We start from the raw sequence: 24,436 nt of genomic DNA, 5'->3' as shown, positions 1-24,436 counted from the left end.
GCGTGGAGTGTCAGAAGGAGTTAATTCATAATGCCACACATTGGGTCGAATCCACAGGGCAGCAGCGCTGTAGCTTACTAGTGCTCTCGTGCACATAAGTGCATAGACCAGCACTATTCATTCATAGCATGACCAGCACCTGCGGCCGAAGTGATCGAACCAGTGCATGTAAATAAATGCATATAAATAAACAAAAAAAGATCTCCCGCTGTCACTAACACCTAACACCAAATGGGTACATTCAATAGACAGACATATCAAAACAATAAGGTATAAGGTACTAGTTCCATACCAGTGTAGATGCGCCTGCTTCCTGCCCCGACGCGCACGTTTCGCATTAGCTTCTTCGGGAGGCGTGTCACACTAAAAGGTGTGCTCGTTTTTTATATGGCAGCCAGCCAATAAGGGGATAGTGGGCGGAGATAAAGTCAATGCTACTCACAGCGTGGATCCAATGGCGCGTGCGAGGACTGAGGCAGCATCCAGAAAAAGAGTCCCGTGACCGGCGGTCACGTGCTGGATGACGCTCACGCCCCCACCAACCAGTGAAAGCGAGGCGTGATCCGCATTGAAAGACCATGGTATCCAGGACTCGGGGCCGCAACAGACCGCGCATGCGCACTCACCACAAGGAGCGCAGATCATAGATTGGAACGATGAGGAATGATTTGAATGAACGAAATAGGAGCAAGCAAAAGAAAAAATAATAATAAGTAGATGAAAGGGGGATAATATAAGGCTGAATAGATGTGTAAATAGAAATGAAGGAATATAAAACAATATATCAAAAGAAAGAAATGAAGAATGAGATGAAAAAATAATAATAATGATAAAAATAAAAATAAGAATTATATGAATTCAAACCAAATGTGGCTTGAATACTAATATCGCAGATGAATGTACAAATAATTGGCAGATAATGATCAAACTGATAAATTGATAACACAATTAATAGTATAAAGTGACAATACCTGCTAAAAAAGTATAAAAAAAGTATAAATAAGTGCTGATGTCATAAAGTGCATATATATGATTATGTATTTGGAAATCTAATACAATGATAGGATAAAGTGACAGTGCATATATTCACATTGAATCAACATTATAAAGTGGCAATGTGTGATTCGCAATACCTAAACATTATAAAGTGACAATGCGAAATAAATTAATTGCAAAATAGATAATGTAAAGTGACGGTGCAAACACAGACTGATAGATAAATACTGGCATTATAATACGCCTATGTATACTAATACACTTAAAAATAAGGTGCAATGACAATATAAAGTGACTGTGCCATAATTGCATCACAAACATTATAAGGTGACGATGCAGAACGCCAATCAAAAAATATATGATAGATAGTCCAAGAAAAGGTTAAAATAATTTATTCCATCCAGATTCTTCATCATTTCATACACCAACAGTGGTTGGCATCTGTGCATCACGGTCTCATCCCCATCCATATGTACTAAACCCCAGGTACCAAATACTAGAAATAAAAGAATAAAAATTAAAATCAAGACAAACAGCACACATCAAAATATACGGTTTCAAATATCATAAATCTCAAATAACTCATATGGCTCACAGAAAGACCCCAAACCCAAAACTCTCATTTAAGCCTTGAGGGGCCAAAGAACCCAACCGATATATCCATCTACTCTCGGTTTTTGCTAATTTTTTATGTAAATCACCCCCTCTAATGCCCATAGTGACTACATCAATGCCTCTAATTTTTAATAAATGAGGATTACAATTGTGATACCTCTTAAAATGTTTGGGGATCTTTTTAAGAAGAGAGTCATTAGTAGAGATGAGCGTTGTTCTACTCGAACTGTTCGCCAATCTCAAATTCGAGCTGTTTTGGGCGGTGTTCGAGCCGGTCGGCGAACACGAACAATTTGAGAAAAATTCGCCTGTTCGAGGTTATGTTCGATAACTGTTCATGCACCAAAATCATAACTGGATTTTTTCTCAGTAATGATGAAAATTAATGTTAATACGCAGTTTGAGTGTACAGCGGGGCGGGGGGAGGGGCAGGGGATGGATCTCTGCAGGAACAATGAAGATCTCCATTTATTTTTCTCTTTCCCGCATTTGCAGTGGGGAGGTGCAATCTGTCAGCCTATCAGCAGCGCACACACGGAGCGAAGTGCTTTTTTTCACACAAGCAAGGGCATGTGTGATTGGCAGTGTATGTCACATGTCCTTGCCCTATAAGACCAAGCCATTTTCCCCGTCGCCACCATTTTCTCACTGCTGCAGCTGCGTGTTAGACGGCACCGCTGTTGCTGTGTGCGCTATACCTTGTTAATTTCAAGCCAATTTTCGCACAAATATACAGATAGCTTGGGAGTAGGGAATAGTTGTGATTGCAGTCCTTTTAAGGACTAGGTTACAGCATTTCCTACGACTTTTATCAGGCAGGTCTGTGCTCTTAAATAGATAGATTGTGGGAGTAAAGACTAATTGTAATTGGAGTCCTTTTCAGGACTAGGTTACATCAGTTCCTATCAGTTTTTGCCAGGCAGGTCTGTGCCAGTGCTGTGCAAGTTTTTTTCACAGCATTTGGCTGAATCTAGCAAAGCTAATCCTTTTTGGCCTATTGCAGAGTGTGTTAGTCAGTGGAGTAGCCTATCTGTGTTGCAAGATATACCACCTGAGTATAGAATACCAATTTTTTTACTGCACCTAGTGAAGTAAAATCTTTTGGGCATAGCATCATTCTATTAGTCCATCTATACTGACCTCCATCAGGTTGCAAACTGAATATAATTTTTTTCTGCATCTAGCTCTGAAAAAATATTTGGGCTTCTAGCAGTGTGTGGGACTTGGTCTATTAGTCCATCTATACTGACCTCCATCAGGTTGCAAATTAAAAATAATTTTTTTCTGCATCTAGCTCTGAAAAAATATTTGGGCTTCTAGCAGTGTGTGGGACTTGGTCTATTAGTCCATCTATACTGACCTCCATCAGGTTGCAAATTAAAAATAATTTTTTTCTGCATCTAGCTCTGAAAAAATATTTGGGCTTCTAGCAGTGTGTGGGACTTGGTCTATTAGTCCATCTATACTGACCTCCATCAGGTTGCAAATTAAAAATAATTTTTTTCTGCATCTAGCTCTGAAAAAATATTTGGGCTTCTAGCAGTGTGTGGGACTTGGTCTATTAGTCCATCTATACTGACCTCCATCAGGTTGCAAATTAAAAATAATTTTTTTCTGCATCTAGCTCTGAAAAAATATTTGGGCTTCTAGCAGTGTGTGGGACTTGGTCTATTAGTCCATCTATACTGACCTCCATCAGGTTGCAAATTGAATAAAAAAATTTTCTGCATCTAGCTCTGAAAAAATATTTGGGCTTCTAGCGGTGTGTGGGACTTGGTCTATTAGTCCATCTATACTGACCTCCATCAGGTTGCAAATTAAAAATAATTTTTTTCTGCATCTAGCTCAGAAAAAATATTTGGGCTTCTAGCAGTGTGTGGGACTTGGTCTATTAGTCCATCTATACTGACCTCCATCAGGTTGCAAATTAAAAATAATTTTTTTCTTCATTTAGCTCTGAAAAAATATTTGGGCTTCTAGCAGTGTGTGGGACTTGTTCTATTAGTCCTTCTATACTGACGTCCAGCAGGTTGCAAATTGAATATAATTTTTTTCTGCATCTAGCTCTGAAAAAATATTTGGGCTTCTAGCGGTGTGTGGGACTTGGTCTATTAGTCCATCTATACTGACCTCCATCAGGTTGCAAATTAAAAATAATTTTTTTCTGCATCTAGCTCTGAAAATATATTTGGGCTTCTAGCAGTGTGTGGGACTTGGTCTATTAGTCCATCTATACTGACCTCCATCAGGTTGCAAATTAAAAATATTTTTTTTCTGCATCTAGCTCTGAAAAAATATTTGGGCTTCTAGCGGTGTGTGGGACTTGGTCTATTAGTCCATCTATACTGACCTCCATCGGGTTGCAAATTAAAAATAATTTTTTTCTGCATCTAGCTCTGAAAAAATATTTGGGCTTCTAGCAGTGTGTGGGACTTGGTCTATTAGTCCATCTATACTGACCTCCATCAGGTTGCAAATTAAAAATAATTTTTTTCTGCATCTAGCTCTGAAAAAATATTTGGGCTTCTAGCAGTGTGTGGGACTTGGTCTATTAGTCCATCTATACTGACCTCCATCAGGTTGAAAATTAAAAATAATTTTTTTCTTCATTTAGCTCTGAAAAAATATTTGGGCTTCTAGCAGTGTGTGGGACTTGTTCTATTAGTCCTTCTATACTGACCTCCAGCAGGTTGCAAATTGAATATAATTTTTTTCTGCATCTAGCTCTGAAAAAATATTTGGGCTTCTAGCGGTGTGTGGGACTTGGTCTATTAGTCTATCTATACTGACCTCCATCAGGTTGCAAATTAAAAATAATTTTTTTCTGCATCTAGCTCTGAAAAAATATTTGGGCTTCTAGCGGTGTGTGGGACTTGGTCTATTAGTCCATCTATACTGACCTCCATCAGGTTGCAAATTAAAAATAATTTTTTTCTGCATCTAGCTCTGAAAAAATATTTGGGCTTCTAGCAGTGTGTGGGACTTGGTCTATTAGTCCATCTATACTGACCTCCATCAGGTTGCAAATTGAATAAAAAAAATTTCTGCATCTAGCTCTGAAAAAATATTTGGGCTTCTAGCGGTGTGTGGGACTTGGTCTATTAGTCCATCTATACTGACCTCCATCAGGTTGCAAATTAAAAATAATTTTTTTCTGTATCTAGCTCTGAAAAAATATTTGGGCTTCTAGCGGTGTGTGGGACTTGGTCTATTAGTCCATCTATACTGACCTCCATCAGGTTGCAAATTAAAAATAATTTTTTTCTGCATCTAGCTCTGAAAAAATATTTGGGCTTCTAGCAGTGTGTGGGACTTGGTCTATTAGTCCATCTATACTGACCTCCATCAGGTTGCAAATTGAATAAAAAAAATTTCTGCATCTAGCTCTGAAAAAATATTTGGGCTTCTAGCGGTGTGTGGGACTTGGTCTATTAGTCCATCTATACTGACCTCCATCAGGTTGCAAATTAAAAATAATTTTTTTCTGCATCTAACCCAGCCAATAGTTTTGGCCTAATACCACAGTTTGGCCACTCAGCTCTGCTCGGTTACCATCCATTGTTTTTTTGTGCAAACAACTCCAGAGTTGTGAATTAGTTAACCACCAAAATGAGTGGAAAAAGGCCTGCTGCTGGTGGAAAGGGGAATAGGCGTGTTGGGAAGGGGAAAAAAGGTTGTGTCCGTGGGGTAGGTGCAGAAGAAAGACCATCTTCCAGCCAAACTAAAATGTCTACTTCTTTTAGCGGACAATGTGATAAGATCCCTTTCTTACGGCCACGCCAATCGCTACAAATTCCAGATGAGGCACAAAAACAGCAGGTGCTTCAACGGATATCAAGTGCTCCTTTAAGTGGGCTCTCCTCCACATCAACTTCAACATCACAAATACTCCAGTCCTCAAAGGTGTCACCCAAATCGCACTTGCTTCCTCACAGCTCCCAAATCTCCAGCTGCCCGTCTGAGTATGAGGTAGAACAGATGGTTGAGTCTGCAGAGCTGTTTACTCATACTATAGCCTGGGAATCAGAGGTCGACTCCAGCACTTCTGTGAATCCAGACGAGGAAATGATCTGCACTGATGCCCAGAATCTTTATGAGTCGGATCCAGGACCAGACGCAGAAGGTTCTGACCATAATGTAGACCCTCATTCCCAAACTGTAACTCCTGTTGGTGGAGACAATGAGGAAGACGATGATAAGACTCAAATACCGGATGGGAGCGACAACTTTAGTTTTTTGTCAGGGCAGGAACAGGTTGGCTCTGAGGACGACGGGTGTGATAACGCACAGGGTGATGATGATGAGGTCGGAGATCCCACTTACTGTCAACCCACAGTCAGCCAAGAGATGAGGTCAGCAGAGGAGGTGGAGGAAGATGCTAGTGACGACGAGGTCAGGTTGCGCCTTCCTGGACAGAGACGTAGTACTGGAAGCACGTCAACAACTGCATCCTCAAACACAACTCTGCCTCTCACCACAAGTCGTGGTGGCTCTTCAGGTCGCATGGGTGCTAAGCCTTGCATAGCCTGGGCATTTTTTCAGATCGATAAAGATGACCCAACTCGTGTTATCTGTAACATTTGTCATCAAAAGCTAAGTAGAGGCCAAAAATACATAGTTTGAGTACTTCATGCATGAACTGGCACATGGACATGAAGCATAAGTTGCAGTGGGAAGCTCAGTGTGCTACAATGCGGTCTAGCCGGCCGGGCCAACCACCGTCTGCCATATCTTGTGCATCCGCGGCCTCTTCATCCTCTGTGACTGGGGGGACAGCAGTCACACCTGTTTTGGGGCGCAGACCTGCCACCTCTTTACCCGCAACAGCCAGCGTGATTGGCAGGTCATCATTTTCTTTGGAGGTGGTAACACCAGCTGGTCTTGAGCGCTGTCCGACATCGATAGCACCACCTTTGGATCAAGGCAACCTAACATGTCCGCCTGCATCTTCCTCACAGACCGGCAGTTTGCCGGGGACACCCTTATCAACCCCGTCTAAGCACAATAGCCAGCCCTCGGTCCCTCAGATGTGGACAAGTAAAAGACCATTTCCTCCTAGCCATGAGAAAGCTAAGAGGTTGAATTTCACCATCTGCAAGCTCTTGGCTACAGAAATGCTGCCTTTCCGCCTGGTGGACACAGAGGATTTTCGAGACCTTATGTCCGTCGCAGTGCCCCAGTACCAGATGCCCAGTCGGCACTACTTCTCCACCAGCATGTCGCACACAACATCACCGCTTCTTTGAGAAACTCTGTGTGTGACAGGGTGCATTTCACCACAGACACTTGGACGAGTAGGCATGGACAGGGGCGTTACATGTCGCTGACTGGGCACTGGGTAACTATGGTGACAGCAGGACAAGGGGCTGCTGTCCAAGTCTTGCCGTCCCCACGAGTTGTGCGTCAATCCTCTTTATGTCATTTTTCCTCCACTGCTTCTGCCTCCTCAACCTCCTCTCGGTCTTCCACCTGCACCCAAAGGCTGTCTGGTCATGCCACAAGCTTTCTAACTGCGCAGAAGGGATCCTGCACACCTCCTTACTATGCTGGCAGTAGGGCTCAACGTCATCAGGCGGTTATTACATTGAAATGTCTGGGAAATGTGAGTCACACAGCTGAGGAGTTGTGGTCAGCTCTGGAGAACCAATTTCATGAATGGTTGTCTCCACTGGACCTGAAACCAGGGAAGGCCGTGTGCGACAATGCTGCAAACCTGGGTGCGGCCCTTCGCCGGGGCAATGTCACACACGTGCCTTGTATGGCTCACGTGTTGAACCTGGTTGTCCAGCAATTTTTAGCCCACTATCCCAGACTAGATGGCCTTCTGCAGAGGGCACGGTCGCTGTGTGCTCACTTCCGCCGTTCGCATCCCGCAGCTCAGCGACTTACATCTCTACAGAAGTCGTTGGGCCTGCCACTTCACCGGCTAAAATGCGATGTGCCTACCCGGTGGAATTCAACTCTGCACATGTTGCAGCGACTGTGGCAGCACCGACAAGCCCTGGTGCAATACGTTCTGACGTATAGCCTGGGCCAACGAGATTCAGAGGTGGGGCAAATCACGCTGGAGGAGTGGTCTCAGATCAGGGACCTATGCACCCTTCTGCACAGTTTTGAAATGGCGACGAAGATGTTTAGTGCTGACGATGCCATTATCAGCATGACTATTCCGGTGATTTACATGCTGGAGCACATGTTAAACAGAATTCGGAGTCAGGTGGTGGCACAAGAGGAGGTGGAGGAAGTAGAGGAGGAGGAGTTGTATGCGGAAGGGCTAACATCTGCAAGGTCCAGACGGTCGGCAGCACCAAGGCGGCAGGCATGTGAGGGTGGGGGAGATGATTTTACCAGGGCGCATGGTAGCAGCCAAACTAGTGAGGAAGGTGCAGGAGCCCAGGAAGAAGTGGAGGACGAACTGATGGAAGACTCATCAGATGAGGGAGACCTTGATCACATTTCTGTTGTGCGAGGTTGGGGGGAGAGGACAGAGGAAGGAAGCATGATTGCTACCTCGCCACCAACACAACAGGGACTTGGTGCTCCTGGATGCGCAACACACATGAGTGCCTTCTTGCTGCACTACCTGCAACATGACCCTCGAATTGTGAGAATTAGAAATAATCCTGACTACTGGGTTGCCACACTGTTAGATCCCCGGTACAAAAGTAAATTTGCAGAAATTATTCCTGCCATAGAAAGGGATGCACGCATGCAGGAGTATCAGCAGAGACTGTTGCAGAATCTTACATGTGCTTTTCCACAAAATACCAGTGGTGCACGTAGTGAATCTCACAGTTCCAACTTGCCAACCGTGGGACCGTCAAGTGTTCAGCACTCAAACCGTAACAGAACCACAGTATCTGCTGGTAACATCAATTTTGCGGAATCATTTCACCACTTTTTTAGCCCATCCTTTGCAAGGCCACAGGAGACAAGAAGTCTGACACATAGTCAACGCCTAGAGACGATGGTACAGGAGTATCTCCAAGTAAACATTGAAGCCACGACTGTGTCACTGGACCCTTGCTCTTTTTGGGCTTCCAATCTGGATAAATGGCCGGAGCTAGCCACTTACGCCTTGGAGATCTTGTCATGCCCAGCAGCCAGCGTTCTGTCTGAACGTGTGTTCAGCGCTGCTGGTGGTGTGCTAACAGATAAGCGCACGCGGCTCTCCACTGATAATGTAGACAGACTCACGTTCATAAAGATGAACAAATCATGGATCCGAAACGACTTTTCTACCCCTGTGTCATCCTGGGGAGAGTAAAAGCTTGATGATTGGTTAAAATCACCCTACCAACCGTTTTAAGCTTTCAAATTACTAATCATGTTTATCTGTATCTTGACTGGAAAATAATTTGGGCTTTGTAGCAGTGTGCAGCACTGATCCTATTAGGCCATCTATAATAAGCTTCACCAGATTTAAAATTAAAAATAATTTTTAGCTGCATCTAGCCCGGAAAATAATTTTGGGGCTCCGAGATGCGCAAGACACATAAGTGCCTTCTTGCTGCACTACCTGCAGCATGACCCTCATATTGTCAGAATTCGAAGTAATCATGACTACTGGGTTGCCACACTCTTAGATCCCCCAAACTTTTCGATCAACCTTTTCATTTTAATAAAGACCAAAAAAATGGTCATTTTTGAAATTATAAGCATTAGCAGGTTGTTAGAAACTGAAATCAAACAGTTTTCAACTCAAAACTTTATTCTAGGTGATGTTACATTTTCACATAGGACCCCTTGTTCGAAAGGAGCTTCTGAACTCTCTCGTCCATTGAATTTGTCAGGTTTTGGATGGTTTCTGCTTCAATTGTTTTGCATGAGGACAGAATACCCTCCCAGAGCTGTTGCTTAGATGTGAACTGCCTCCCGCCATCATATACACTCCTTTTAATGATGCTCCAAAGGTTCTGAATGGGGTAGAGGTCAGGGGAGCATGGGGGTCACACCATAAGTTTGTCCCCTTTTATGCCCATATCAGCCAGAGATGCAGATGTTTTATGTGCAGCATGAGATGGTGCATTATCATGCAGAAAAATGATCTTGCTGTGAAATACACGGTTCTTCTTCTTGAACCATGGCAGGAAGTGCTGTTTGAGAAAATCCACATACATTATGGAGTTCATCTTTAGCGCCTTCAGGGATCCTAAAGAGGCCGACAATCTCTCTCCCCATGATTCCAGCCCAAAACATTACTCCACCTCCTCCTTGTTGGCGCTGTAGCTGTGTTTGCGTGGGGTGTCCATCAACCAGCCATCCTCCACTCCATTCATCTGGACCATCGAGCGCTGCACGGCACTCATCCGTGAACAAAACAGTTTTGAAATCAGTCTTCATGTAATGTTTGGCCCACTGGAGCCGTTTCTGCTTGTGTGAAGTGGATAGAGGAGGTCGACAGGATGGCATATGCACAGCTGCAAACCTCTGAAGGACCCTGCATCTTGTTGTTCGGGGGACGTTGGAGGCACAAGCAGCTTCAAAAACTTGTCTGCTGCTATGACAAGGCTTTTTTGCCGCTGCTGTTTCAACCTGACGTAATTGCCTGTAGGAAAGAGTCCTCAATTTGCCCTTATCAGCACGCACACGTGTGTACTGTGAATCAGCTACATACTTCTTGATTGCCAAGACACTTCATCCTGATCATCGCACAATGTTGATTGTAGTCATGCCTTGACCTAAACACTAGTGTTGAGCCACCCCCGTAGTGTTCGGGTTCGGTTCGGTTCGTGGAACACCGGGATGTTCGAGGAACTGTTCGTCGAACTGTTCGTCGAACACCTTAGAACACCGTCGAACACCGTTAAAACCAATGGCAGGCAAACAAAAACACATAGAAACACATAGAAAACACCTGCAAAGGTGTCCAAAAGCTGACAAACTGCTCAGAAGACACTCTCTTTAAAAAAGCCGGCCGGCAAATTCAGCAGCGGCATACACCGGTACCCGACAATTTAGACAAGAAGGAATAGAGCATCACACATAGATTAGATAGATAGAAACATGTCAGTCACACATATAAGAAGCACAGTGACAGTGTTGGTTACTGCACTTGTCATTTAGTGTAAAGGATTTATTAAAAAAAATATTAGTGTTTTCATGCACCGTCTCTTTAAAAAAGCCGGCCGGCAATTCAGCATCTGTACCCAACAATTTATAACAGACAGAATAGAGCATCACACATAGATTAGATAGATAGAAACATGTCAGTCACATATATATGAAGTACAGTGACAGTATTGCTTACTGTACTTGTCATTTAGTGTAAAGGATTTATTTAAAAAAATAATAGTGTTTTCATGCACTGTCTCTTTAAAAAAGCCGGCCGGCAATTCAGCAGCGGTACCCGACAATTTAGAACAGAAAGATAGAGCATCACACATAGATTAGATAGATAGAAACATGTCAGTCACATATATATGAAGTACAGTGATAGTGTTGGTTACTGTACTTGTCATTTAGTATTAAAATAAAGGATTTATTATTAAAAAAATTGGCGTGGGGTTCCCCTTAATTTTAGGCTCTAGCGGCGGTTAAGCAGACGGCTGGGGCAGATGTTTGAAGCCTGGGAAGGGGGTAATACCCACGGAGCTTCCCAGGCTACTAATATCAGCCTCCAGCTGAATACATAGCCTTTACTAGCTATTAAAATGGGGGACCCCCCCAAAAAAATGACGTGGGTCCCCCCTAATTTAATAGCTAGCAAAGGCTAGGCAGACAGCTGGGGGCTGATATTAATAGCCCAGGAAGGGAGCCATGAATATTGGCCCCCTCCCAGGCTAGAAACACCAGCCGTCAGCCGCCCCAGAAATGGCGCATTCATAGGATGCGCCAATTCTGGCACTTAGCCTCGCTCTTCCATGCTGCCCTGGTGCGGTGGCAGGGGGTAATAGGGTTGGGGTTGATGTCAGCTTATAATGCCAGCTGACATCAAGCCCAGGTTAGTAATGGAGAGGCGTCTATAAGACACCCCCATTACTAACCCCATAGTCAAAGTTAAAAAAAACACAAACACCCAGAATAAAGTCCTTTAATTGAAATAAAGACACAATCCTTTATTGTTCTAAATTAAACCATACTTACCATCACGCCCATTTCAGCTGAAGCCAACGATCTCCTGCAATAAAAGAAAAATAATAAAGCAACCTCATCCTTACCTTTCCATGGTTCCCACGACAGCTTCAGCTCTGCTACATCGAGATGACAGGCTGGACCGCAGCAGAACGCTGCCATCCAGCCTGTCATCCCGCAGACACTGAGAAGCGCAGGCTTGCTTGCGCTGCTCAGCGTCTCTCTGTGACGACATCCAGATGAGCCGAGTTCATGTCCAATGAACTCGGCTCACCTCATGCACGTCACTGACAGCGTGGGAAAATTCTCACGCTGAAGCGCTGATTGCAGGAGAATTTTCCCACGCTGTCAGTGACGTGCAGGAGGTGAGCTGAGTTCATTGGACATGAGCTCACCTCATGCACATCACTGACAGCGTGGGAGTATTCTCCTGCACTCAGCACTTCAGCGTGAGAATTTTCCCACGCTGTCAGTGACGTGCATGAGGTGAGCCGAGTTCATTGGACATGACCTCGGCTCATCTGGATGCCGTCACAGCGAGACAGTGAGGAGCGCAAGCATGCCTGCGCTTCTCAGTGTCTGCGGGATGACAGACTGGATGGCAGCGTTCTGCTGCGGTCCAGCCAGTCATCTCGATGTAGCAGAGCTGAAGCTGTCGTGGGAACCATGGAAAGGTAAGGATGAGGTTGCTTTATTATTTTTCTTTTATTGCAGGAGATCGTTGGCTTCAGCTGGAATGGGTGTGATGGTAAGTATGGTTTAATTTAGAACAATAAAGAATTGTGTCTTTATTTCAATTAAAGGACTTTATTCTGGGTGTTGTGTTTTATTTAAATACTTTACTAGAAATTCATGGCGGTCATGTCTAATACTGGCGTGACCCCATGAATTTTGGGCTTGGGGCCAGCTGATAATACCAAGCTGGCCCTAACCCCTTTATTACCCAGTGAGCCACCGCACCAGGGCCCTGGATGAGTTGGGTACAGCGCCAGAAGATGGCGCTTCTATGAACGCGCCATTTTCCGGGGTGGCTGCGGACTGCAATTTGTAGCGGGGGGGGGCCCAGAAAGCTTGGGCCTCCCTGCGCTGCAGATTCCAGCCCCCAGCTGCCTAGTTGTACCTGGCTGGACACAAAAATAGGGCGAAGCCCCACGTACTTTTTTTTTAATTATTTCATGAAATTCATGAAATAATTAAGAAAAAAAGGCCTTCCCTATATTGTTGTGTCCGGCCAGGTACAAATAGGCAGCTGGTGGATGGGGGCAGCCCGTTCCTGCCTGCTGTACCTGGCTGGACACAAATATAGTGCGAAGCCCCACTTCATTTTTTTTTAATTATTTCATGAAATTCATGAAATAATTAAGAAAAAAAGGGCTTCCCTATATTGTTGTGTCCGGCCAGGTACAAATAGGCAGCTGGTGGATGGGGGCAGCCCGTTCCTGCCTGCTGTACCTGGCTGGACACAAATATAGTGCGAAGCCCCACTTCAATTTTTTTTAATTATTTCTTGAAATTCATGAAATAATTAAGAAAAAAAGGGCTTCCCTATATTGTTGTGTCCGGCCAGGTACAAATAGGCAGCTGGTGGATGGGGGCAGCCCGTTCCTGCCTGCTGTACCTGGCTGGACACAAATATAGTGCGAAGCCCCACTTCAATTTTTTTTAATTATTTCATGAAATAATTAAGAAAAAAAGGGCTTCCCTGTATTGTTGTGTCCGGCCAGGTACAAATAGGCAGCTGGTGGATGGGGGCAGCCCGTTCCTGCCTGCTGTACCTGGCTGGACACAAATATAGTGCGAAGCCCCACTTCAATTTTTTTAAATTATTTCAGGAAATTCATGAAATAATTTAAAAAAAATTGACGTGGGGCTTCGCACTATATTTGTGTCCAGCCAGGTACAGCAGGCAGGAACGGGCTGCCCCCAACCACCAGCTGCCTATTTGTACCTGGCCGGACACAACAATATAGGGAAGCCCTTTTTTTCTTAATTATTTCATGAAATAATTTAAAGAAAATTGACGTGGGGCTTCGCCCTGTTTTTGTGTCCAGCCAGGTACAACTAGGCAGCTGGGGGCTGGAATCCGCAGCGCAGGGAGGCCCAAGCTTTCTGGGCCACCCCCGCTGCAAATTGCAGTCCGCAGCCACCCCGGAAAATGGCGCGTTCATAGAAGCGCCATCTTCTGGCGCTGTACCCAACTCATCCAGGGCCCTGATGCGGTGGCTCACTGGGTAATAAAGGGGTTAGGGCCAGCTTGGTATTATCAGCTGGCCCTAAGCCCGAAATTCATGGGGTCACGCCAATATTAGACATGACCACCATGAATTTCTAGTAAAGTATTTAAAAAAAACACAACACCCAGAAAAAAGTCCTTTAATTGAAATAAACACACAATTCTTTATTGTTCTAAATTAAACCATACTTACCATCACGCCCATTCCAGCTGAAGCCAACGATCTCCTGAAATAAAAGAAAAATAATAAAGCAACATCATCCTTACCTTTCCATGGTTCCCATGACAGCTTCAGCTCTGCTACATCGAGATGACAGGCTGGACCGCAGCAGAACGCTGCCATCCTGCCTGTCATCCCGCAGACACTGAGAAGCGCAGGCTTGCTTGCGCTCCACAGTGTCTCTCTGTGAGGGCATCCAGATGAGCCGAGTTAATGTCCAATGAACTCGGCTCACCTCATGCACGTCACTGACAGCGTGGGAAAATTCTCCTGCACTCACCGCTTCAGCGTGGGAGAATTCTCACACTGAAGCGCTGAGTGCAGGAGAATTCTCCCACGCTGTCAGTGACGTGCAGGAGGTGAGCTGAGTTCATTGGACATGAGCTCACCTTATGCACGTCACTGACAGCGTGGGAAAATTCTCCTGCACTCAGCGCTTCAGCGTGAGAATTCTCCCGCTGAAGCGCTGAGTGCAGGAGAATTCTCCCACGCTGTCAGTGACGTGCAGGAGGTGAGCTGAGTTCATTGGACATGAGCTCACCTTATGCACGTCACTGACAGCGTGGGAGAATTCTCCTGCACTCAGCGCTTCAGCGGGAGAATTCTCACGCTGAAGCGCTGAGTGCAGGAGAATTTTCCCACGCTGTCAGTGACGTGCATGAGGTGAGCCGAGTTCATTGGACATGAACTCGGCTCATCTGGATGTCGTCACAGAGAGACGCTGAGCAGCGCAAGTAAGCCTGCGCTTCTCAGTGTCTGCGGGATGAGAGGCTGGATGGCAGCGTTCTGCTGCGGTCCAGCCTGTCATCTCGATGTAGCAGAGCTGAAGCTGTCGTGGGAACCATGGAAAGGTAAGGATGAGGTTGCTTTATTATTTTTCTTTTATTGCAGGAGATCGTTGGCTTCAGCTGGAATGGGCGTGACGGTAAGTATGGTTTAATTTAGAACAATAAAGGATTGTGTCTTTATTTCAATTAAAGGACTTTATTCTGGGTGTTTGTGTTTTTTTTAACTTTGACTATGGGGTTAGTAATGGGGGTGTCTTATAGACGCCTCTCCATTACTAACCTGGGCTTGATGTCAGCTGGCATTATAAGCTGACATCAACCCCAACCCTATTACCCCCTGCCACCGCACCAGGGCAGCGTGGAAGAGCGAGGCTAAGTGCCAGAATTGGCGCATCCTATGAATGCGCCATTTCTGGGGCGGCTGACGGCTGGTGTTTCTAGCCTGGGAGGGGGCCAATATTCATGGCTCCCTTCCTGGGCTATTAATATCAGCCCCCAGCTGTCTGCCTAGCCTTTGCTAGCTATTAAATTAGGGGGGACCCCACGTCATTTTTTTGGGGGGGTCCCCCATTTTAATAGCTAGTAAAGGCTATGTATTCAGCTGGGGGCTGATATTAGTAGCCTGGGAAGCTCCGTGGGTATTACCCCCTTCCCAGGCTTCAAACATCTGCCCCAGCCGTCTGCTTAACCTCCGCTAGAGCCTAAAATTAAGGGGAACCCCACGCCAATTTTTTTAATAATAAATCCTTTATTTTAATACTAAATGACAAGTACAGTAACCAACACTATCACTGTACTTCATATATATGTGACTGACATGTTTCTATCTATCTAATCTATGTGTGAAGCTCTATTCTGTCTGTTATAAATTGTCGGGTACAGATGCTGAATTGCCGGCCGGCGTTTTTAAAGAGACAGTGCATGAAAACACTATTATTTTTTTTGATAAATCCTTTACGCTAAATGACAAGTACAGTAAGCAACACTGTCACTGTACTTCGTATATATGTGGCTGACATGTTTCTATCTATCTAATCTATGTATGATGCTCTATTCTGTCTGTTATAAATTGTCGGGTACCGCTGCTGAAGTGCCGGCCGGCTTTTTTAAAGAGACGGTGCATGAAAACACTATTATTTTTTTTGATAAATCCTTTACGCTAAATGACAAGTACAGTAAGCAACACTGTCACTGTACTTCGTATATATGTGGCTGACATGTTTATATCTATCTAATCTATGTGTGAAGCTCTATTCTTTCGGTTCTAAATTGTCGGGTACCGGTGTATGCCGCTGCTGAATTGCCGGCTTTTCATGTTTCACTGTGAGCACTGTTCCCATCGATTTGGGCAATCACTGTAATGCCACAACCACCATGGCTGTGGCATTACAGTGAGTGGCAGACAATCCCTGCATGATTGGTGCTCTAAATAGCGCCAGACATGCAGGACACGCTTTTGGTGCACGAACAGTTATCGAACATAACCTCGAACAGCCGAATTTTTTGCAAATCGTTCGGGTTCGTCGAACAACTCGAACACCGCCCAAAACAGCTCGAATTTGAGATTGGCGAACAGTTCTAGTCGAACACCGCTCATCTCTACTAAACACTCCACAATTTGTTGCTTCTCAGCAGCCGACACATCCTTTTTCTTTCCCATTTTGGCAGAAAATGTAGGCTGCTTAATAATGTGAGAGAGCCTTCTTAAGTAGTCTTGCCTTTCATTGGACACACCTGCCAAACTAATTAGCACAGGTGTCTGCAATTGCTTACAGTGATATAAAGAGCCCTGACACACATCACCGTCAATGAGTTTAACTGACAAACAAACAAATTCTTCCCTTATCACTCCTAAACACTTTTTGCATAATAATTTGGAACGCGGTGTACATGTGCTTTTCCACAAAACACCAGTGGTTCACATAGTGAATCTTACAGTTCTAACTTGCCAACCGTGGTCTGTATGGAATTGTTCAATAAAGGGCCCAAAATTAAGATAACATAGATGGGAGAGGTCTCTATGAATAGGAATTCCTAAGTATTTGATACCCTGTGAGGGCCAGGCAAAGGGAAAGTTGGACTGGATGGAATCCTATATGGATTTAGGGAGGGAGACATCGAGGGCCTCAGACTTCGCTGCATTGATTTTAAAATTTTACCATGTAACAAAGTGATCTATTTCAGCCATAACAGCAGGGATGGATATATGTGATTGAGTGATATATACTAGGACATCATCAGCAAATAGAGAGCACTTGTACTCGGTGCCTCCCACCTCAATCCACCTAATATTGGGGTTATGGCGAATTGATGAGAGCAGGTGCTCCGTCACTAGGATGTATAAGAGAGGGGACAGAGGACATCCCTGCCTTGTCCCATTGGTGATTGTGAAAGGTGATGAAAATGTTCTGACGCACCCCCTGGGCCTTGGGACACCCGGAGCCGGACCCTTTTTGGTGGATGCTGGTGGTTGTAGTCTTCGTGGCGGCGATCCGGTTCCGTGGCTCAGGGCGGTCAAACCAGTGGCGGAACTATTTATGTGGTTTTGATGTTTAAATGTCCGACTACGCCACCCGTGGATTGCGGTCAGAGTGAACCGCCGCTACAGGGCAGACCGCTAAGGCTGGTGTTGTGGGTGCAGCAGAGCGTAGCATAACTCCCCACGGGAGGAGTATAGCCTCAGGGCAGTGTATGCGGAGGATGGGGGTGATGGTGCAGGGCAGCAGCAGTAACGACACGGAGTCAGTGATGCAGTTCAGGGCCTTTACTCACAGTTCTTATTATCCAGACCACGTCTGCAGGTAACGGCTGCCCACGTCGTACTGTGCTCACCAGGTGAGGGGCTCAGACAACTCCCAGATAACTTTGGAGCGCTTCACAGGACCCCCTTTGTGTGTCCTTTGTCTGGCCTTTCTTACCAACACTTCTGTCCGGCTGCCTCGGGCCTCCTCTTGGTAAACTTGGCTCCAGTTTCCCTGACCCTATGTGGTGCCTTCCTAGCGGGTGGAGCAAGGGGCTGCGCCACATAAAATGTCAGAGCCTCCGGTTTCTAGCTGAGGGTCGTTTCCTGCCTCCACTAGTTCGGGGACCGGTCTCCCCCTTTGGCCTGACCCCTCCACGCAGGTGGATTCGGGCGTGCGGTGGCGACTCGCCCGTCCGCACCCCTGGGATCCCTTCATTCCTCGTTCCTGGAGCCTTCTCCGCTCCTCTTCCTTCCTTCTCCCTCTTGCAGGCCTGGGTCTCTGTTACTAGGCCCGCCTCCGGAGCAGAGCTCATGCAGAGCCCCTGCTCCCTGCCACTTCTGCTCAGACTTCTCTGCACTGAACTAAGATGGTGCCCACCTTTTATACTCCCTTCTCAATGCACCCAGGAACTGCTTCCTCCCTGCTCCTGCACTGCAGGGTTCCCCTTCCTCAGTGTTCCCTCCCCCCACTCCAGCCAGGGACAGGGACTGTCGTGCCCATCTCAGGGGCATATTGGTCGCCCTGCCCCACGGCAATGTGGTGTAATGCATGCAGGTGTCGGGTCCTGATCCACACTCCATCCTTATCTGAGAGTGAGATATCACACCTCTGGGTGAGGTGCAATACGTCTGTAGCAACCGAGCCCTCGGTGCTACAGTTCCATTTATCTTCAGCCTAGGTGACGTATTGTGATACAGGGCCGTGATTTTGGCTATAAAAGGGTCCCCTAGACCCCTACCCCAAGCTTTTTAAGAGAATCATATATGGCGTGCCAGGAGACTCTATGGAATGCTTTCTCAGCATCCAACGAGAGTATCTACTTACAAATTTTTAACTGCATCTAGCCCAGGAAATACTTTGTGCCTAGTAGCAGTGTCTGCTAGTCAGCGGATTATCCCGGCTGTTAAGCAAGCTACACCACCTGTAGTTTGGACACTTAATTTTTTCAAAGGAAATGCTTCGGGACCACGGGATACTTAGTGAAGAGCATCAGGAGGCACCCCAAGGCATAGGGGCTGGGACTGGCACTAGGATGCCTTGTGGTGGACAGCCGAGCTCGATCCTTATAAAAGCTTTTTAACTGCAGCAGCTTTAGTGGACACTACTGGAGCTGGAATTACGCGGCTGCTGGCATGAGACTTGCCCTCCAATAGATCCTTGTAAATGGATTTAAAGTGTATTCATTCAAATTAAAGGGACAATTTAAATTAAAAAGCTTAGAGCTGCCTCCACCACAGGGGGGCTCTCTCGACCCACCAGCGGACAGGCACCAGTATTGGGAGAGGGGGGCTGGCCGTCAGGGTTCACCGCGGCTCTGGCACAAACCCGGCGACACGGAGGTGGCACGGGCAGGAGCGGACTGGCCGTCTCGGCTTCTCACTTTTTGGATTTTAGAAGGGCATGACATGCCTATATCTGTGTCTCCCCCTCCTTTTACTCCTCCACCTCTTTTCTTTTCGCATGACTATATGTACTTGTCACTTTTCCATGTGTTAGCTGTGTCTTCTGAGCAGTTTGTCAGCTTTTGGACACCTTTGAAGGTGTTTTCTATGTGTTTCTATGTGTTTTTGTTTGCCTGCCATTGGTTTTAACGGTGTTCGAAGGTGTTCGACGAACAGTTCGACGAACAGTTCGGCGAACACACGGGTGTTCGACGAACCGAACCGAACTCGAACACTACGGGGGTGGCTCAACACTAGTCATTAGTATTGGTTTTGGCTTTCTCAATGTCTAAGAAGTGCTCACGAGTCCTTACCTTAAGTTCTCTACTGGTCAACCCAACATAGATTTTATTGCAGGGACATTCAGCCAGATAGATGACACCTTTGGATGCACAAGTGATATGGTGGCGAATTTCAAATGTCCGAGACCCATCATGGTTTCTGAAGTTTGTTGTTTTGATTAAATTGCCACAAGCCTTACATAGACCACAAGGAAAAAAGCCATTTTTGTATTTAGATATCTTCTGGGCCCTTGGTTCATAATGGCTATGGACCAAAATGTCATTTAGATTACGAGAGCGTTTAGCAATAATCTGTGGTGATTCAGGTAGGATTCGTTTGAGAATTGGGTCAGTGGAGAGGACATCCCAATGCTTCAAAATTATGTTTTTAAATTCCGTCCATTGAGAGTGGTAATTGGTAATCAGGCGTACTTGATTATCAGCCACAGACGATTTTTTGCTGAGTTGATTGTTATAGAGTAAAGAATTCCTAGAAGTAATTTTAGCACGTTGGTAGCCTCTTCTAATTGCTCGATGGCTATATCGTCTGGCCCTGAACCGTTCCGATAATTCATGTGATTGAATTTCAAATTGTTCCTCATTTGAACAAATCCTTTTAATGCGTAAGAATTGTCCAATTGGAATGCCATTGATGGTGGATTGTAAATGTGATGACGATGCATGAAGTAAGGAATTTGTTGCTGTGGATTTCCGGAACAAGGTGGTGGATAACTGGCCATCTGGGTTAGTAGAAATAAAAATGTCTAGAAATTCTGCAGTTCTGCCAAATTTGTATGTGAGTTTAATATTGTATTCATTGCAATTCAGGCTATCCATAAATACTTTCAATTCATCACTGGAACCCTCCCAAATAAACATAAGGTCGTCAATATAACGAAGCCAGTTGTGGATTTTATCGATACCAGGCCTTGTCTCGTCTTGCAATATTTGACGTTCCCAAAACCCCATAAATAAATTGGCGTAGGCGGGAGCACAAGATGCCCCCATGGCGGTCCCCTGTAACTGTAAATAGGTTTTATTGTTAAAAGTAAACACATTATGAGTTAATATGAATTCCAGCAAAATCAAAATTAATTTAGTTAGAGAATGATCAATATTGCTGGATTGAAGAAACCAAGAGACCGCCATGAGGCCATCACTGTGTCTTATAGAGGTATATAAGGCCTCTACATCTGCTGCCACAATCAGCATATTGTCATTTAATTGTATATTGTCAAGGCGACGTAGGACCATGGTAGTATCTTTAACAAATGAAGGTAATTCAGAGACAAGTGGTTTAAGATAAAAATCCACAATCTTGCTTATAGTCTCACAGAGACTTTCATTTCCGGAGTCTATCGGTCTCCCTGGAGGATCCAACGTGTTTTTGTGTATCTTAGGAATCAAGTATAGTGTAGCTAATCTAGGGTTCAGATTCTTATACAGATCCAAAAGTTTTTTGGGGATAATGTGGTCCTCAAAGGCTGATGACAAAAGGCCAAGAAGTTCAGAGTGAAATGCGGTGGTGGGATTAAAGGTCAATTCTTTATAACATTTACGATCGCCAAGTAATTTATTGGCTTGTTTCTCATACATTGAGTTAGGCCACACCACCACATTACCACCTTTATCAGCCATTTTGAAGACCACATCATCCCAACCCTTCATTTCATCTATAGCTTTTCTTTCTCTGAAACTCAAATTGGACTGGCCTCTAGATTCAAGGGCCAGTTTTTCAAGATCGCGTGATACTATTTTAGTAAAAACTTCAACAGCCGGTACAAGAGATAGTGCCGGGAATTTTTTAGTTTGACCTACCAGATGTATAGGGAAGGCATTCACATCTGCAGAACTTTCTTCAGCTAAAGATTGCAAAGTAGCCAAAGCCTCCTGTTCTTCCATACTTGGAAACATATCAAAAACATCAGTTTTGTAGTGAAATTTCTTCAAAATTAATTTGCGGGCAAATAGATGTATGTCCTTTATGGCCGTAAATGTGTCTAGATGAAACGAGGGAGAGAACGTTAAGCCTTTCTGTAGGACAGACATTTGTCGCCTTGACAATATACAATTAAATGACAATATGCTGATTGTGACAGCAGATGTAGAGGCCTTATATACCTCTATAAGACACAGTGATGGCCTCATGGCGGTCTCTTGGTTTCTTCAATCCAGCAATATTGATCATTCTCTAACTAAATTAATTTTGATTTTGCTGGAATTCATATTAACTCATAATGTGTTTACTTTTAACAATAAAACCTATTTACAGTTACAGGGGACCGCCATGGGGGCATCTTGTGCTCCCGCCTACGCCAATTTATTTATGGGGTTTTGGGAACGTCAAATATTGCAAGACGAGACAAGGCCTGGTATCGATAAAATCCACAACTGGCTTCGTTATATTGACGACCTTATGTTTATTTGGGAGGGTTCCAGTGATGAATTGAAAGTATTTATGGATAGCCTGAATTGCAATGAATACAATATTAAACTCACATACAAATTTGGCAGAACTGCAGAATTTCTAGACAATTTTATTTCTACTAACCCAGATGGCCAGTTATCCACCACCTTGTTCCGGAAATCCACAGCAACAAATTCCTTACTTCATGCATCGTCATCACATTTACAATCCACCATCAATGGCATTCCAATTGGACAATTCTTACGCATTAAAAGGATTTGTTCAAATGAGGAACAATTTGAAATTCAATCACATGAATTATCGGAACGGTTCAGGGCCAGAGGATATAGCCATCGAGCAATTAGAAGAGGCTACCAACGTGCTAAAATTACTTCTAGGAATTCTTTACTCTATAACAATCAACTCAGCAAAAAATCGTCTGTGGCTGATAATCAAGTACGCCTGATTACCAATTACCACTCTCAATGGACGGAATTTAAAAACATAATTTTGAAGCATTGGGATGTCCTCTCCACTGACCCAATTCTCAAACGAATCCTACCTGAATCACCACAGATTATTGCTAAACGCTCTCGTAATCTAAATGACATTTTGGTCCATAGCCATTATGAACCAAGGGCCCAGAAGATATCTAAATACAAAAATGGCTTTTTTCCTTGTGGTCTATGTAAGGCTTGTGGCAATTTAATCAAAACAACAAACTTCAGAAACCATGATGGGTCTCGGACATTTGAAATTCGCCACCATATCACTTGTGCATCCAAAGGTGTCATCTATCTGGCTGAATGTCCCTGCAATAAAATCTATGTTGGGTTGACCAGTAGAGAACTTAAGGTAAGGACTCGTGAGCACTTCTTAGACATTGAGAAAGCCAAAACCAATACTAATGACTCTCTTCTTAAAACGATCCCCAAACATTTTAAGAGGTATCACAATTGTAATCCTCATTTATTAAAAATTAGAGGCATTGATGTAGTCACTATGGGCATTAGAGGGGGTGATTTACATAAAAAATTAGCAAAAACCGAGAGTAGATGGATATATCGGTTGGGTTCTTTGGCCCCTCAAGGCTTAAATGAGAGTTTTGGGTTTGGGGTCTTTCTGTGAGCCATATGAGTTATTTGAGATTTATGATATTTGAAACCGTATATTTTGATGTGTGCTGTTTGTCTTGATTTTAATTTTTATTCTTTTATTTCTAGCATTTGGTACCTGGGGTTTAGTACATATGGATGGGGATGAGACCGTGATGCACAGATGCCAACCACTGTTGGTGTATGAAATGATGAAGAATCTGGATGGAATAAATTATTTTAACCTTTTCTTGGACTATCTATCATATATTTTTTGATTGGCGTTCTGCATCGTCACCTTATAATGTTTGTGATGCAATTATGGCACAGTCACTTTATATTGTCATTGCACCTTATTTTTAAGTGTATTAGTATACATAGGCGTATTATAATGCCAGTATTTATCTATCAGTCTGTGTTTGCACCGTCACTTTACATTATCTATTTTGCAATTAATTTATTTCGCATTGTCACTTTATAATGTTTAGGTATTGCGAATCACACATTGCCACTTTATAATGTTGATTCAATGTGAATATATGCACTGTCACTTTATCCTATCATTGTATTAGATTTCCAAATACATAATCATATATATGCACTTTATGACATCAGCACTTATTTATACTTTTTTTATACTTTTTTAGCAGGTATTGTCACTTTATACTATTAATTGTGTTATCAATTTATCAGTTTGATCATTATCTGCCAATTATTTGTACATTCATCTGCGATATTAGTATTCAAGCCACATTTGGTTTGAATTCATATAATTCTTATTTTTATTTTTATCATTATTATTATTTTTTCATCTCATTCTTCATTTCTTTCTTTTGATATATTGTTTTATATTCCTTCATTTCTATTTACACATCTATTCAGCCTTATATTATCCCCCTTTCATCTACTTATTATTATTTTTTCTTTTGCTTGCTCCTATTTAGTTCATTCAAATCATTCCTCATCGTTCCAATCTATGATCTGCGCTCCTTGTGGTGAGTGCGCATGCGCGGTCTGTTGCGGCCCCGAGTCCTGGATACCGTGGTCTTTCAATGCGGATCACGCCTCGCTTTCACTGGTTGGTGGGGGCGTGAGCGTCATCCAGCACGTGACCGCCGGTCACGGGACTCTTTTTCTGGATGCTGCCTCAGTCCTCGCACGCGCCATTGGATCCACGCTGTGAGTAGCATTGACTTTATCTCCGCCCACTATCCCCTTATTGGCTGGCTGCCATATAAAAAACGAGCACACCTTTTAGTGTGACACGCCTCCCGAAGAAGCTAATGCGAAACGTGCGCGTCGGGGCAGGAAGCAGGAGCATCT

This window comes from Phyllobates terribilis, unplaced genomic scaffold, assembly GCF_046119375.1.
Source record: "Phyllobates terribilis strain yellow unplaced genomic scaffold, ASM4611937v1 Scaffold_4__5_contigs__length_816908805, whole genome shotgun sequence".
Taxonomy (NCBI): domain Eukaryota; kingdom Metazoa; phylum Chordata; class Amphibia; order Anura; family Dendrobatidae; genus Phyllobates; species Phyllobates terribilis.
Note: the sequence above shows the minus strand (reverse complement) of the source record.